Below are 12,193 nucleotides of genomic sequence, written 5' to 3'. Positions count from 1 at the left end.
TTGGTGCACAGAAATGAAACCAATTTCTGTACATTGATTTTATATCCTGCAACTTTACTGAATTCCTGTATCAGCTCTCGTAGCTTTTTATGGAGTCTTTTGGGTTTTCTATGTAGAGTATCGTGTCATCTGTGAAGAGTGAAAGTTTGACTTCTTCTTTGCCAGTTTGGATGCCTTTTATTTCATTTTGTTGTCTGATTGATGAGGCTAAGACTTCCCACACTGTTAAACAACAGTGGTGAGAGTGGACATCCCTGTCATGTTCCTGATCTCAGGGGGAAAGCTCTCAGTTTTTCCCCATTGAGGATGATATTTGCTGTGGGTCGTTCATATATGGCTTTTATGATGTTAAGGTATGTTCCAACATTTTCCTTTGTTGATTCAAGTAAGGGCCCAGTAAATGAAGAGTACTAGACCTTATGCTTCCATAGTTTATTGTTAAGTTACCTCTCCCACAGGTTTTTATTCTGGCTCTGTTTTAGAAAATTCCATACTTGAATGCTGTGATGCACATCTCTGTGGTCTGTACCCAAATCTGTTTTTACCTTCTAAAATTCTAACTGTAGTTGTTCTTATTTTAAAAAACATCCCAAATCACCTCTCCTATGTTTAATCAGTGCTTACTTTCCTTACTTTCCCCTTTCTGAGGTCTACTTGTCTGCTATTTCTTTCAAAGCAATGTCCTTCTGTTACCTGCAGCCCATTTTTCTCATATCTATAGGACTTTGCATGTGCTGGTAGCTTTATCTAATCTCTCCTCCTTGTCAGATAAAGGAATTCTTACCAATTCTTCAAGGTATAGTTTACAATCCACTTGTCTCTTGGAGTGCCAGTTACACTTTCCTGCGTGCCTCCACTGCAGCATTCACCACATTGTGTTTTGACTGTGTTTACTTATCTTTCTCACAAACTGGATTCCTCAAGATCCTCAAGAACAGGGATTTTTGCCTTTTTATTTGTATCCTTTCCTAATTCCTCACACAGAGGCACAATAATATAGCCATATTACACAGTCAAGCATGTGTGCTGACTGCCTCTATCATACATTATAAATATTATTATTATTATTATTGGTGAAAAGCTAGCATGACCAAATATGACCCACAATCATGTGAGTTTTTGTTCTATTGTCCTCTGTGAGAAACATATGTACATATGTATGTGTCTGTGTGCACATGTTTTATTATATTATTGTGACCTTGTGGGAAACATTAAGTGAAAGGTGGAATACTGAATATCTGTTTTCTAAAAATATGTTGAAATAACATATGACATTCTTGAGTGGAAGAACATTTGGCAATCACCTGCTCCTATCTATCTTCTCATCCCAAATAATGTCTTTCAGTATTTATTCAAGAAAAAAAAAATATTGGTTGTCTAAGCAGCTGCAGATCACCTTGAACAGAAACACATTCCAACTGTTTCAGAAAAAAAATACAGCACCATTTATGCTTAAGAAACAGAAGGGAAACCATCCTGAATTAATATATAATGAAGGAAATGGTAATTATTTGATCCAAAGGTTTCCTGAAACTCACAATTCTAATGTCTTTTGGAACTGCTTCATGCTGAGAACAGTACATACAGAAAAGAATGTGAAATGAAGCCATGTTGAGGGCTCTGGGGTTTTACAAAAAGTTACTGTTCCTTTTAAGCATGATCGAACCAAATGCTTTGTTCTCCAGCTTCAGTGGCCAGTTCATGCTCTGTTGTTTTTGAGTCGGCTATATTATTAGAAACATTATGGAGAACCAAATGTATCAGTCATAACTGTATGCAGCTCCCAAAATAGAGAGGGGAAGCATCACTGAATATTTCTAAGCTGAATACTGTCATAAGAGGTAAACGAGGTTTCAATCCTCTAAGCAAATATAATCCTTCTTTAAAGACATATTAGCTTTTCTCACAGAAGCCAAACAGCCTGGTTAATCATTTCACTCAGTCTTTATTTTCAAATATCCTGCAATAGAAGTCAATTAGGTGGATTTCCTTACTTGACAGCAATAGATGACCGAGTAGATGTCCTTGGGCATATTCCACAGGCTCTAAAAATCGTATTCTAGCTTAGTGACATAAAATCATTTTGATTTTAATATAAGAGCCAAAAATGATACCTAGTAAGTAGTTCATTAAATAGAACTGGTCCAGAAGCTAATCCTTCATATTACTGGCCTGAGGACTTAGGAAGTGCTTTGGGTCAAAATCCTGCAAGCTATGTTTAACTTTAGAAGAAAATATACTTAACTACTTCTTGCTTAAATAAGTGTTGCTTAATTTGTTTTCCACTGATAATGCCTAAGTAATCCTAAAGCTAAAAAAAAAAAAAAGACAGATATAAATTGGATGCTTGTTCTAGGCTAACTGAAAGGATTATAGTAAAATATTTTTCTAGCAAGTACATCCTAAACCAAACCAAATTCAAATTATAACTATTCCTCAAATAACAGCTTCAATCTTATCTTTTCTTGAAACACTTCCTGATGACCCAGTCCTCATTAAACAATCATTTCTGTGTATTACCATATCTATTATTGCTTTTACATCTCAATCCTATGCAGTTTAAATAATTCAACAATTTCCTCATCAGGACTGAGAAGCTTTTTCTGAAATTAGTTTTATACTGAATTTTCTCTAAGAGATCCTCTGCTCCCCAGCATTTAGCAAAATGCAGGAAGTATATCTATATTTTACAACTTGATTGAATCTCTATTCTCTTTATGTGAAAAAAAAAAAAGCTTAATTCAAGCCATCAACCAAATTTCCTACTGCACAAGAATCAGTAGGTGAATAGGTGACTTTCAGTTCACCAATTTCCAAAGAGCGTTTTAGAAAAGTTGAAGCTTCATTCTAGCAATTTCAAAATTATCAGCATTATGAATTACTGCATCACCTCGACTAAGAATTTCCAGCTTATACTTTGAAATATTCATTTTATTACCACTATGAATGAAATCCTTCTCATAAACATAATTAAATTTTCATGGCCATCTAAAAAATATATTCACTACTGTTAGAAACATAGTTCTAACTATGTTAGAAAATCACAGTTCAAAGTATTTAGAAATCATGCCCTGGCAAATTAAGTTATTATCTACCTGTGATGGAATCCTCATTTTATTAGGTAGAGTTAACTTTGAGATTCAATAGCTGTGCCTCAGTGATAGAGATCATGGTAAAAATGGACCTAACCATTACAGCCATGACTTACGAGCTTGGGGAAAGCTAACATTGGTGCAAAGTGTAACTTCTTATTCAATACTTAGGAGGTATAAAACACTATCTTAGGTCCTAGAGGAACCCTAGATGTGCATCATGCATGGCATATTCTTAAAACCAGCATATTGAGACTAAGACTAATACAAATGATAAAATTTACAAGGGAAAACTACAAAAACCTAATGATTCTCCGCTTATTGTTAACGACAGTGATCAAGCAGTTTGCACTGTTAACAGCTGTAAATATTTTTTTGTGAAGTCTCCACCAAGAATCCAAAGACACACTCCTAATTCATAACTGGATTATAGTCCTGGGTTATTCTGAAGTACCTACGTGCTCTTAAACAAGTTCCTTAAACTATCTGGACTTCAGCTGAGTAAATATTAAAATTAGGCAGTCTCCTAGTTTTTACTTAATTCTGATACTATCTAATTCTAATCTTCACATAGAACTCAGAACTAACCGTACACCAGGAATACACGTGGCCACAATAAGAATCCACTTTGACATTAATACACTAGTGCCCATAAATAGCAATACTCCAATATGCTGAACCAAGTTTCTGGATAGTCATCACTTTGTTATTATCAGATAGCACTATTGCTTTTCATTTGGGAAAACTGAGTGAATAAAGCAAATGAAGCCAAACAAGTATTCTAATAATGCAAAAGTTGCTCTTCTAAGGTGATTAAATGTGAATTTGGTATATTCTGCATATTTAGAAAACACATGTAATATAATTGTTTTTTCCTGTTTTCTAAGCATATATCTTTAAAAATTACTTAAGGCTAGTTGAGACTATTTCCATCCCAAGCTAGTTATCAAGTTACAAATATAACTTATGACAAAATAAATCATTTTATTTACAGAACGGCTTTCGTGATTTGTTTTAATTGTGTATTTTCCCTCAATGATTCAACCATTTGTGTACCTAAAATAACTGAATATTATTTAACTGAGAGCATTCTTTTTTCATGTAAGCTACAGCAGAGATTTCTAGTAGACTTCAGGAAAAATTGGCAATTCTTTCATTGTCTAATAAACCTGTCTGAACTTACGTTATTATGTCTCCACAAAAACTTTCTAAATATTTACTTATTCTTTCTGGGCAGCTACTGTGAAGAGAAATATTACTTATGTTGGAAAGATACTAATTTGGCTAAGGAGTGCCATACATCTTGGCTATTGTTCCACTTTTTTCTAGATTTGGTAAATGCATTGTCTCCAGAGGAAAAAATGTTTTTCATTCAGTATTTCAATTTTTTGCAAATGAAATTTTAGGAAGGGTCTACAAAATTGTACTAAAAAGCTTATCATTACCTTCTTTCTATAAAATTTTCACTAGTGTGGGGGAAAAGGCCCCAAATTAAAATATTTCTTGCATATGCTGAAGAATTATGCTGATCTTTAAGATATTATGAAATTCAGGATGTTTTTATTTTAGCTTCATCATATTATGTTGTTTTTTTCTGACCTTGTCCACTTCTGTAAGTAGTCTCTTCAATAACTATTTTCAATTTACCCATTGAGAATGGGATCTGTTTCCTGCCAGGAACCTAACTAATACACTCTATCTCTTAAAAGACGAACTAGGTCAAAATGGAATTCTGATTTGCAGGGAGGAAATTTATACTAAATTATATAGCACAGTTATATTAATCAGAAGTCTTTCAGTTCCAAATGTCATAAAACAACTCAAAATGACTTTTAAAACCACAATAAGACAAAAACAAAATAAAAAATGAAATCTATTGGCTCTCTTTGCTATCAAATGGTGTCACTGTGTTTCTTACCCTTTCACCTCTGTTTTCAGTTATTTGGCTTCATTCTCTAGTGAGAACTCTCTCCATTGCTGGAAATAATTCTTCAGCCACTCAGGCTTACATGGTCCATACAGCACACCATCTGAAAAGGAAACAGACACTGTATCTCCCATCTTTTATATCAATCTGCTCAAAAGATACCTTATTCAACATACTTGAGCCACATGCATACTCCTGCACCAAAACCTTGGTCCAGGAATATGGGGTGCTCTAATTGACTGGTGTAGGTCAAGTGTTTTAGTACTTGTTCAGGAAGGGCAGTCCCAATAGAAAAGAGGTGGAGAAGACAAAAAAAAGTAGCAGATACCTAAAATAATTTTGCAAGTATAAATGTATTGTTATCAATATTCATTCATTCCTCTGTTCATGGGCCATATGAAACAACAGCTGTGTATAAGCAATAAAAAAAAGAAAAGGGTCCTCTGGGATTATATGGGGTAAATACTTGTTATAGTTGAAGACATAAATAACAGAGTGTGAGCTTAATATCGGAATTTTCAAGAACTTATGCTTCAAGGCTAAGACGGGAATTATGAAATAGTTTTGTAGGGTGGCTCTGATTTCTCTCTTTTAATTTATTCCCTGTACCTCCTGCTTGAAATGGAGATAATTATACACAAACTTGTGAAACATTGCCACAGTATAAATTAAAATACAAACAAACAAACAAACAGACAGACAAACGTGTTGCAGCAGTGTTGCTGGTCTTGGCACCAGGGAATGAATAACATGAAATCACTGGTCGATTTCAAATGAAAGTAAAATATTCAAGCCTGCCTCTGGCTATTTATACAAAGACACAGAATAGAGTTGACATAGCGAGAACGATACTTGCTTTTGCCAATCTGTAATGCCTGTACAATTCACTTATTAGAGTTCATTTTCCATCACTGAATAAAGAACAATTTATGTTTAAGTTGCTAAGATCAGAAACTGTAGAAAGGCAATTATATTTCTGATTTGTCAATAATATGCCAGCAAAGTTAAAGCTGTTTCCATAGCTTAGTCTGTTATCTATATAAAATATCTCCATATTGCAGTGTATTTATAATGTAAAAAAATAATGTAATATATATACGTCATATATGTAGTACAGAGTAGGAGAATACACTACACTCTTTATTTGTACATACCATATATATTTTCACTGGAGAGTTTACAATTCAGTGAAAAATCATAAGGGTTTGCTTGAACATTTTTTTTCCGTTTTTACTTTTGTTTGCATTTATTTTATACAGAATTTACTCTCAGGCTGTAAGTTTTTGTTTCTCCAATTTCTTCGGGGATATCTTTTTCTTCTGTGCAACCTCCTCTTCTAATTTAGGAATCATTTGCTCTTTTTCAGTAAGGATCATCTCAGCGTGGCAGGGAGAGCTCATGTATGGGTTTATCTGACTATGAGCCCTATAAATTCTATGCCACATTTTGGGGGCTTTGTTCACTTGGATGTACTCAGTGACCAGAGAATCTACATCTAAACCCTTAAGTATATCATTACTCTCTGCATTTTTAATCATGTGCAGTAAAAATTCAGCACTCTTTTGGCCACCGACCCTGTGTCCAGCTCGACTGTTCAGCCTAGGCACACCTATCAATTCCACCATTGTAGTGACAGAATGGTACACATTGCTTCTGCAAAGTGACATCCTTCGGATACTTAGCGGCTTTTTGGATATGCATATACCCTTGATGGCCTGGGAAGTTTCAAGTGTGTTCTTAAAGTGAACACAAAGATGTGAACCTCTTGATTTGTATGATTTTGTAGGATTTTCTGGGTCAGGTGAATAGCAAACCATTTTCAGAGATCACCTCTGGTCACTTACAGGAAGAGCTGCTCGAACATTTTATTACTGACAATATAGAGAGAGAACCTGTTGAACTTAAGTCATATTTCCAATCTGAATAAAGAAGGATTTATTTTATCTGTTTATAAAGTACTGGAAATTATTTTGGATATTTACCTAAATGTTGTACAAAGTGGATCTTTTTGTGGTCACCCCCTGTTATATATCAGGCCAATTCACAACACACAGTATGAAATAAGGAACTGATTTTACCAGAGGGAATGCTAAATGCAGGTATTCAATAAGAAGAGAAGGTACATTTCTCCCAATCCTCTCATTAGTCACACTGAAAAGCATACAAGATCAAGGAACTTTTGGATATGCAATTACTTCACTGCATTTCACTTTTCATAGTAGAAAGGGGTATCCTATGACCTTTACCTTCTTAGAAGACAACTTTTTCATTTGGGAATGATAAGATTACTGGGGCTCCAAGCAGTCTCAATGTAATTCCAGATGTTTAGAGTTGTTGCCTGGGAAAGACATCTACCCATTACCTGGAGTTCTTTGGGACCCATGGGAAGTTGGGTTCAGGAACAGCACCTCCAACCAGGAGAAGGAAGACACTAGACCTTGGAGAGAAGCAGAGTTTGGGTATATCTGCTTCTTTGAGAAGTGGGTCCCAGGTTGCAGGTGGCCCATTGTTCAGGTAACATTATACTCCTGGGGTCATCCCCAGATAGTACTGCTTGTCAAACTACTTAAAAATGTAAAACATTTATGATATTTTGATAAAGTTTGGAAGTAAAACTTATTCTAACTGATTAGCATGATCTTTTCAGAACTCAATGAAATTTGATATTAAATTTGTATATAAAATATTCAAGAAAGATAGTAGTTGTGATATCATTGTTTTTAATTTTCTCAAATGCTCTATAAAATCTGATTGGATGGGAAGACCAAAAGTCTTCTAAGCCTGAAGTAAAGGCATTGTTGGCGAAGCTGTATGATCCCAAGGAATAGAGTCTTATGGAAAGATATGAACAAGATGGAAAACTTTGAAATTTTACATTTCCCTGACTTATTTGCTAGTGGAGGCAACACTTTATATTATCTACCTATAAAATCCTTCTAATAATTGCATTTTTGATGATTGTTGCACAACTTCACAGGAGCATCCTGATTCTGTTAAGAACCAATTCATATCACTTCTTGTTGCTTCTATACCAGTGTTTTGGAAACTGGGTGACTTTTGTCCTCTGGTGGACATTTGGCAATTTCTAGAGACATTTTTGCTATCACACTGGGAAGTCAGGTCTACTATAATCTAATGAATAGAGGCCAGAGATGTTTCTAAACATCTTACAATGGCATAGGACAATCCTGGACAAGATCTGGCCAAAAATGTGAGAAATCCTATTCAACCATAGTAGGAGTTCCTATGTTAGTTTTCCATGCTGTGAAATGATTTACCACTAACAGAAGCTTAAAACAATAAAACAATATCTATTATCTCAGTTTCTATAGATTAAAAGTCTGGATGTGGATTAGCTGGGTTCTTCATTTCCTGCTCAGGGTTTCACAAGACTGGAATCAAGGTGGTGGCTTAACTGCCAAGCTCCAAGCTTCCAAGATCCCTCAGGTTGTTGGCAGAATACTTTCATAATGGCTATAGAATCCATGGCAAAGATGGAGGGAGGGAAGGAGGGAAAGGGGAGGAGAGAGGGAGAAGGGCAGAAAGAGAGAGAGAGAGAGAGAGAGAGAGAGAGAGAGAGCACCTTTTCTTCTTTGAGTCCTAGCTTTAAGGAAGCCCTGTGCCCTCTTATAAAGGACTCACTAAGTTAAGACAGTATAACTTGAAGTCAAGAAATGATTAGGGACCTTAACTGCACCTGTAAAATCCCTTCTCCTTTACCATAAAACATGACAGAGGTATCCTATCATCTTTGCCATATTCAATTGCTTAGAGATTCAAGTTACAGATTCCACCATCATTCAAGGGGAGGAAATTATACAAGGGCACTGGAGGTCATCTATGGCTGTGGGTACCACAGTTCCTGTCATAACCAGCTTCAAGAGGAGACAGTCATTTTGAACCCAGCCTGTGGTTATTTCAAAATGAATAGAGGAAATAGGTTTTAACTGACAGATTCCTTGTATTGTTTTCCTGGCTTGTGAAGTGAGAGTCATTATGGCAGACAGGGACAAATAAAATCTCTGGAACTACCACCAACCCTTGTCAAAATAGTAAGTCAAAATAAAAATATCTGAAAGATGCAGGGATGGTGAATCCATTTACATCACCTGCCTGGCCTATGTAAAGTCCAATGTGTTTGGGAAGTTCAGAGTAGGTTTTCATAAACTTAATGAGATAGTAATGCCAATTGCAGCTGCCATACTGGATATAATATTTTATTGGGGAAAATACTCAGAGCCCTGGCACCTGGTATGTAGTGACCGACCAGCCAAATGCTATTGATTACGTTACCATAAGTAAAGAAAATCAGAAGCAGTTTCCATTATGTAGCAATGACAATAGGACATCTTTATTGTCTTGGTCTTATAATATTATGTAGAGGACTTTTAGTCTTCTTGACATCCCTCATAACAACTTGCTGATCCATTACATTGCTTTATGTTAGTTGGATCCAGTAACTTAGTAAGTAGCAGGAATCCGACATGTTTTACTGTTAGATGTTTCCAAGAGTGTGGTAAATAAACCCTCAAAAATTTAAGACTTACCCTATTGGTGAAGTGTCTAGAGATCCATGGTATAGAGTATTTAGGGATGTTGCCTATTAAAGTAAGGGAAACCTTGCTTCACTTTACATCACCCATCAAAAGAAGGAGGCACAGTGTTCCATGAGACCTCTCAGGTTTCAGAAACAGAAAATTCTACATCTGGTTATCCTTCTCTGCCTATATTTTAAGTAACCCCATGGAGGACAATTATGTTTGAAACCCAGAGCACAAATTTCTGCAGCAGGTCCAGATTGTGGTCAAGATACCTTACCACTTGGATCCAAAAATACTGGAAGATCTAAGGCAAAGAGCTATACTGTAGGAACATCTAGAAAGCCTCAAAGAATTCGAACATAGACTCCCAGAGTTACTACTTTACTAATCTCATGGCCAGTTAACACATAAAAAAGCAGTGGCATGGTTTATGGGTAAACCTTCCTGATATTCTGGCCCACGCCGAAGTCGATGGCTTTCGTATTACCACTCGACGTAGCAGTGATCTTATACTAAAACTTCGAAGGGAAAATTTCCCAGTTGGCACAATTTTGGTGGTAAATACAGTTGGTCATTTAACGTGAAAGAAGAATCTGTTTGAGTACTCAACCCTTCAGTAGCAGAGGCAAATGCTGACTCCTTCTCTATCACCATTCTCTGGGGGAAAACAAGTGCTTGACAATGGCAATTTGTTAGGTTTTACGCCTTCTCTCACAGAAACATGGCGCTTTACTGTTACCAGAACACATACATATATTCCGGGTATGGATTTGCTCTCTGTAGTGGTTCTATCAGCACTACTTTTCTTTCACTTATGAATGCTTTAGACACAGCCATGGCATCTCTTATAATAGTGCCTTTGACCAGAAGACACGCTTTTTGAAAAAAGAAAGTAAGAATACCTGCTGTGACTAATGCTTTCTATCTCAGTTTTTTAAAATTATAATACATTATAATAAATGTATTATTTATTACAATAAAGATGATGTTATATCTTGATGGTAATTTGTGACTCATCTGTGACTGAGACACAAATGTTTTGCTACACAAAGGAGAGGGTGATTACTGAAGGGCAAAAGGCATAGATGGTTGCAATCATCTTCCATTTGTCCCTCAGAACCACTTCCCACCTTTTTCCATTTTGCTGTCTTGGGAGACTGACTTGTGTAGGCTATATGAAAGGGCTTCTGTGTTGTCTGGTTTCAGTTCTAATTCAGTCAATAGTGAGCCCCACAAAGAGAGCAGAGGGAAGGAGAATAATTACTGAGTGATATAAGATTGTATAAAATCCTGATTTCTTCTCTTTTGCTCTCCTTAGGTTGGCTCTATCCTTTTGCTGAAGGTCACAGTTTGGCCCTCTCTCAACTTGGTCCTCTCCATATGATTCTGCCTTCATTAATTTGGGCTTTGGAGTATTAACAGTACACTCTTTTTCTAATTTCTATTAGTCACTCTGTCTCCTCATCCATTTAGATTTAAATGTGTAACTGTCCACCGTTATTAGTCCTGGGGTCCTGAACTGTCCTTCATGGTACACTTTGTGCCTAAAGTGTTTATAGATCATCCCTTGTAAATTATTATTGTGTTATCGTAATTTGAGCCTGATACCTATTTTCTATGGTGGTCCTATCTTTTACGATGGCAGAGAGCAGATTACAGTTGAAAGAGGGAAAGAGACAGTATCTTAGAGCTCATCCTGATATTGCTCTTCTAGAAGGAGCTAGAGGGACGCCTGGGTGGCTCAGTCGGTTGAGCATCCAATTTAGGCTCAGGTCATGATCTCACAGCCTCCTGAGTTCTAGCCCCATGTCAGGCTCTGTGCTGACAGCTCAGTGCCTGGAGCCTGCTTCAGATTCTGCGTTTCCCTCTCTCTCTGCCTCTCCCCTGCTCGTGCTCTATCTGTCTCTGTCTCAAAATAAATAAACATTAAATTTAAAAACAGTATTTTTTAAAAGAAGAAGCTGCAATCCAGGAAGCTATTGAGATATACCTTTTAATTTTGGAGAAAGAGAGTCAAAAACATGTACACTCAATTAACAGTTCTTGTAGATCTGAACAGACAAACCAAATAGAAGAAATTTGGTAGTTTCAAGAGAAAAATATAGAGAAAATCAACATGCAATATTCAAAGCACTACAGAGAGAACGTTAAGGTGATATAATATTAAGTAAAAAGAAAAACAGATATTACCAAAATAGGAAAGATAGATATTTATTGAACCTTAACGGATTATGAACAAGGAGAGGGCAAGAGAAGAAAAGAGAACAGAAGAAACGGGACAGAAAGCAAAGCAAAGCAAAGCACAACAAAAAAAAACTACCAAAAAGACATTCTATTTATATTCTGTTATATTCAAGTTTCCTAACAAAGATATTCTTTTGAAAGGTTTATGATGTCCTTCTTGAACTGCGGGGATATACACGTAAGGCACATTTTAAGTTTCATTTCACTGATCTACTAATGGAGATACTTCCTTTGAACATTTAGGGACAAAAAGAATCCTTATCACAGACAGAGACTTTAATGGTCTAAGCAATTCCTCCTCTGGAAGAGGTAGGGACTATAGCTACCATGGGTTAGAATTTAAGGTGTTTCTCACATACACAAACACACACAAATGCTGGAGGCTCAAA

The 12,193-nt window shown here is 36.1% G+C and overlaps 1 long non-coding RNA gene across 3 annotated transcripts in view; it reads right to left on the bottom strand.

Annotated features, from left to right (window-relative positions):
* The window catches only part of LOC132679466 (uncharacterized), a 404,100-nt gene that overhangs the window by 87,012 nt on the left and 304,895 nt on the right, over nt 1-12,193 (bottom strand). For all 3 annotated transcript variants that reach the window (XR_013552869.2, XR_013552866.2, XR_013552867.2), the window contains exon 4: nt 5,011-5,122. This is a non-coding gene — a long non-coding RNA (uncharacterized LOC132679466). The remainder of the gene's footprint in view (nt 1-5,010; nt 5,123-12,193) is intronic.

This window comes from Panthera onca, chromosome A2 (assembly GCF_046562875.1).
Source record: "Panthera onca isolate mPanOnc1 chromosome A2, mPanOnc1 haplotype 2, whole genome shotgun sequence".
In the NCBI taxonomy this organism is placed as follows: Eukaryota; Metazoa; Chordata; class Mammalia; order Carnivora; family Felidae; genus Panthera; species Panthera onca.
The sequence above is the reverse complement of the archived record's forward strand: the minus strand, read 5'-3'. Positions and strand labels throughout refer to the sequence as shown.